Genomic DNA, 6,000 nt, shown 5'->3' on the forward strand with positions numbered 1-6,000 from the left:
GACTGCAGCAATGTTAACCTGGGTAGTTCATTACTGCAATAGGTTATGTCCCATAAATCAACTGTAATATTAGCTAGATATGGCCTCAGCCTTCTTTGCTGTCTTTCTGGTCCTATGCATTCAATACATCTCCTTCTTTGTTTTACTTGAAATAGGATTCCAATTCCTAAGAACTGAATATCTACCTTTTGAAGATACCAATCTGGATGCCAAAATTCTGGAGTAATGATAGTCATGTCTGCACCTGCATTTGTCTAGTAATCCTAGACAAAGTACAAATGTCTAGTAATCTAGTAATCTTAATTACATTGTCATTTATATGCACTCTTAGATTTGATCTTTGATCATTCATAGAAGTCTGCCAAAATATGTGTTTTCTATTTCCTACTGGAGTTTTTGACTCATCCTCCAGGTATATTCCATCATCCAGAACAGTATGGTTTTTTACAATAGGCACGGGATTGTTTAATTATCCTGGTGAGACATATTCTCCACAGTGACTGAGAATAACTGGGCCTGTTTGACATCAGGGCTTGTGAGAGGCACTCCAAGGAATTTCCTGGTGCTATCAGGTTGCCTTGTCTGTCTCTTGTCGATTTACTTTCATTAGTCCAATATTGGCCTTTGCCACACCTCCTACATATACCAGAAGGCTGAGTCCTCCTATTCTTGCCATTTCTAGAAGAGACATTATTCCTAGAAATTCATTGTCTACAGTTCCTTCTTAGATGTCCTATTTTTCCACAATTAAAGCATTTGGCATTTTGGTGTCTTCTCATACAATTGGAAATCACTTTTCCCACCCAAGCTTTAGTACTATAGTCAAATGTTTCAGCATTCATTGTATGCAAGATCCATTCATCTATGGGTGCTGATCTAACCTTTAAAGGTCCAAGGATCTTCTTACATTCTAAGATGGCATTTTCAAATGCCAAGGATTCATTTAGTACATGTCTAGCTTCAGGGTCTGCCACTTTTATTTGTACAGCCTTAGTTAATCTTTGTAAGAAGTCAGTGAAGGGTTCTCTTTGGCCCTGTTTAACCCTAATATATGATTCAATTATTTTTCCTGATTCATAAATCCTGTCCCAAGCATTAAAAGCTGCTGTGCTACATAGGGACAAGGTGTGTTTTTCATAGCGAGCCTGTTCCTGAGGATCAAAGTAATGACCCTTGCCAAGAATTTGATCTTGAGAAGTCTCAGATCCTTTTGTTTTCCCCTGTGGCTCTAAAATTTTTGCCTCTTGTCTCTAATAACACTTCCAAAGCAGCTTAGTTCCATTTTCTAGGACTACTGAGATCAAGTGAAGCCAATTGTGTCTGGTAGCCTTAGTGCTTGAAACTCATTTTTTTTTCACAATTTTCCTGACAAATGGTGAATGTAGCCCATAAGAAACTATTGCTTGTTTTTTTTTTCTTTTAGATCACTCATACTGGTTTCCATGCATATACTTTGACTACCTTAGGGTACTTTGTGCTAGATGGTCATTCTGAGGAAATTACCAGATATGCAGCTGAAACTCTCTGTAAGTCATCTTGGAGGTCTGGCACATACTGATGAGGCTAAATCCTGTCCTTGTATCTTCTGTCCCTGCCCATTAATTGCAATATAGTCTTCAATATTTTCAAATCCTTTTACTACTGCCTTTTTAAAGTTTAAATCTCCTGTCCTAATGTCCTCACTGTCTGTTCTAATGTCCTCACTGAGGATTCCAAGGTATGAAACTTGTCCAATAAAGGTAATGTCTCACCTTGGACATATAATAACTTTTAAACAGATTCCTGTAGTTAGATTCAACAACATAAATTCTTTCAGATAATTTTGTGAAATTAATGCTATCCTTCTCTGTAGTACTGAACCATTTTTAATGAGATATTTAAAACAAAGCTAATTCATAGAATCAAATAAAGGGATGTAAAAGGAAAATTATGTAAGCCTTGCAGAATACCTTCCATGCTATAAGCAAAATAATCATTGAATCCCTGGATATTATCAGTCATTTTTTGTAGTTTTTCAGATCTTGCCTGTCATAAACCAATTACAATGAATTGGAGTAGGTGTAAATATTGTTATCAACTAGCAGGTGTTGCAGTTGCAGCCATGAGGCTGAGAGATGCTAGCAACAGTGAACAGCACATGTTGCTTTCCTAGGTACTGAAAAATATAATTTGTTTAATAAATTAAGAGCAGTTATTAAGGAGATCAAATAATTCCAAGAGTTGGGGACCAAGAAAAAGAGAAAATCCAAAGTTTTCTGTCAGTGTGAGTTGCAGACTATGTGCACCGTGGGGATCACAGGCAGCAGTGTATATCCTGGCATATAAGGCAGAGAGGTAACATGTGGGTCACGAGCTAAGGAGCACTGAGCAGCAACCTGCTGCATCTGAGTTTTGGCTAGAGGTGCAGGCAGGACAGTAAGTGCCCAATGTGCTTCATGGCTGGCAGACCAATTCCAGAAAGTGTGGATTAGTACCCACATTCAGGTGCTAGATGATGGTGAAAGTTACAAAATAATCCCACAGTAGTTCAGAAATACATATAATGAATGGTTATTTATTTAAGGGAAAATCACAGATCATTGTCCTAGATCACAATCCTCTGCACGAACTGGAAACAGGAACAGAGTGTAGCAGCCAGAAGCAAGAGTGTGAGTGCAAGCTTTACAGCTGCATTTATAGTATAAGAGACCATGCCCAGGGCTGGAGAGATGGCTCAGAGATTAAGAGCACTGACTGCTCTTCCAGAGGTCCTGAGTTCAATTCCCAGAAACCACATGGTGGCTCAAAACCACTTACAATGAGATCTGGTGCCCTCTTCTACCTGCAGGCATACGTGGAAGCAGGACACTGTGTAAATAATAAATAAAATATTTTAAAAAAAATTAAAAAAGAGAGACCATGCCCAGTTGGACTGGTATCTTAAAGACTATTGGACTGAAGTCTATATATATAAAGACTATTGGCTGAAGGAGGGGAGGGAACTCCCACAGCATGCCTTTCTAACCAAATGAGCAGACAAACATGACAGACAAATACAAAAGAAGGAAAGGATAAGGGTCCCAATACTTACCTGACAAAGAAACTGAGGGGACTTCTCAAAAAATATACCATTTTGGGGGCACTGTTTAGGACTGCAAGTGTAGAGAGGGAGATGACTAGAACCTGTTCTAGGCAAAACCCAAAAGTTACAGCCACAATGAACATAAAGAACTCTGACAAGGTGAGCTCAAAACCTATGTTAGAAGTCCCTAGTTGGGCACCAGAGGTGACTGGGCCCTAATGTCTTCCTTGGGGAAAGGGGTAATAAGGTACAATGTCAACAAACACAGACACTGGGTATAGGGATAGGGCAGACTCATTTATAACACTGGGAAATACTTATGTACCCTCCCAGCACCAAGGCATTCCAACCCATTGACATTGTGTGGTCATTCTTCACTGGCTAGGCACAATCAGGACCTCTAATAGCACCTGTTGCTGGGTCCTCAGGCAGCATCACATGGTCACCCCTCATTAGTTAGGCATGATCAAGACCTCTGACAGCACCATTCAGACTCCAGGTAGACTTCTCTTGGCCTGATAAGCTTCACCTTTCTACAATAAACAACTACTTTCTCATATTAGATTTGAGATCTTTTCCACAGAAAAGATTTCATGTCTGGCACTCCAAACCTTGTCAAAATCTCATGACCGAAGAGATCATGGGGCCTGTGGGAGAACATAATGGTATTGTCACAAGAAGCATGACTTGTGTCCTAGCTCTGCCTCCATGCCAAAATGGAGATCAGGAAAGCACTATGAATATCAGTCTCAACCCTAACCAGTTTCTATAAGATAATAGTCTTCTGTATGTTTCAGTACAAATTCCTTCTGAGCATAAATGTCAAGTGAGGTACAGAAACAGCATTGATTTGCATTTAAAGTTGTTCAACATAATTTAACCCCCTCATAGAGATCTTGTGACCTGAGACTCTCTTTGGTAAAGACCCCTCTCATCTTCCTCCCAAGACCTTTCTCAAACCTGAAAACTCAGTTAATGAACTGCATTCCATGTGTCAAATTCCATGCTTGAGTTTACGTGGATATGGATCAATAGATCGCATATCTATTGATCAGTACTATTCCCATTCCAAACTTGAAGGCAATCAAGTGTGTGGGATGGAGACTTACAATGCAAGAAATTACAGTTTTGGAATGTGTAACATGTGGAGCATCTCACACATGCCTAACACAACAGTATGAAGATAGCTACACAAGACAAGCAAGACTTGTACCAACACTGGGTACAAGGGAACATATTCTATTAGAGATAGTCAGGATCTTTGCCCTAATTTGTTTCATTTTCTCCCAGATTCAAAGTCTTTTCATCAACACCATCATGTCTATCTCAGTGTTAAGTACCCACCAAAGGTCCAGATGAAACAAGTCTTGGGTAGATGTAGAGAGATTAAGGAAACCTATCTAGGAAATTAACAGAACAAATTTTCTTCCTCTCTTTGAGGAACTCTGCATCTTTCTTGAGAGAATTTCTGGCCACATTCTTCATTCCTGAAACCTGAATGTTTTGCTTATTCTAAGTCTCCATAGTTGCCTTTGTTTCAATGTAGACACTTGAGGAGCACACATTAAGCAACATACACAAAAATGGGTGGAAAGGAGAGGTCACTGTGATAAAAATGCATTTGCAGATTTTTTTTATATATTCATTTTTCCACTTTTTATTTTTACAAGCCTTAAAGATAAACATAGTAGGTATTTTTATTCCCATTCTATTTCTGGGGAAAGTAAATCTCAAAAAGTTGAAGGGACTCATCTAATACTGTTTGGTGATCAGAGAAATGCATTTAATCTAAATATATGCAAATATATGCTACAGGGTGAGACTTCTATGCAAACAAAGAAAATGGGTAATTTGAATTTTTTCACCCTCTAAAAACAGTATAATGAAGTAGGTAGTCTCTTCATGAGTAGCATTTTGGGGAAGAATAAATATATAAGAGATATTATAATTACCATAATAACCATCTAAAGATCCCCAGATTTCTTTCTTGTCAATAGAATTGGGGGAGGCAGCATTTTGCTGTGAATGGTGCTGAATGCTAATAAGGTTATTGTTTTCTACTCCTATATACATCCTGAGACCCACTGCTCTGTGCCCTGCGGAGGTGCTAAGGAGGCTGAGTGAGTCACACTTTGCTTCTGTTTTGCAAAGGCTGCCTTAAGGTAGCATTATGTTCTACCAGGCTGGCACTGCATCTCTTCTCATCCTGCAGAGTCCCACAATGTCATCTGTCAAGAGCTTACTCTAAATTTCAATGCAGAAATAACTCACCCACACCATGTGTGGCAATAATTTGAAAATAGAAATATGCATGGAACAAATTCAAGTTCATTTTCACAAAAGACATTTATTGAGTACCCACCATTTTCTGTACAAAATGCTGAAATATGGTTGATTAAATCCATGGATAATAGAACATTTAACATAAATGCAAATATCTCCCAGAGCACGATACATGTATCTTCACCAACGGATAAATTGATATCAAAAGGTAAAAAATGACAAGACAGTATATTTTTCTTATTTACAGTATTATAAAATATCTTGTAAAGCATGAATTCTACCTGTTATATTTTCTTTATATTTTCTTGTACCACATGTCATAAAACCAGGTAAATGCTTATCCTTGTTTGCCTAAAACAAATAAGTCTTTAAATGACGAGAGGATTCATTTGGATTGATGCTTTAATCACTCCCAAAATAATGCAGTTAATTTCCTATCAAGTGATAAAAAAGAAAGATGTCATTTTATAACAAAGTTGAATAAAATGTTAAAAATATCATCCCTTGGCTATAAGTAAATATCATAATAAGTGATAGCTGGACATTTTATCTCAAATACACACACTTATACTATTTGTTGCAAACCTAAATAAAATCTTGCTTTACTTGCACAAAACATTTCTTTTCAAATATAGTTACCGTGCTTCAAAAATCAC

Source organism: Arvicola amphibius, chromosome 8, assembly GCF_903992535.2.
Source record: "Arvicola amphibius chromosome 8, mArvAmp1.2, whole genome shotgun sequence".
NCBI lineage: Eukaryota > Metazoa > Chordata > Mammalia > Rodentia > Cricetidae > Arvicola > Arvicola amphibius.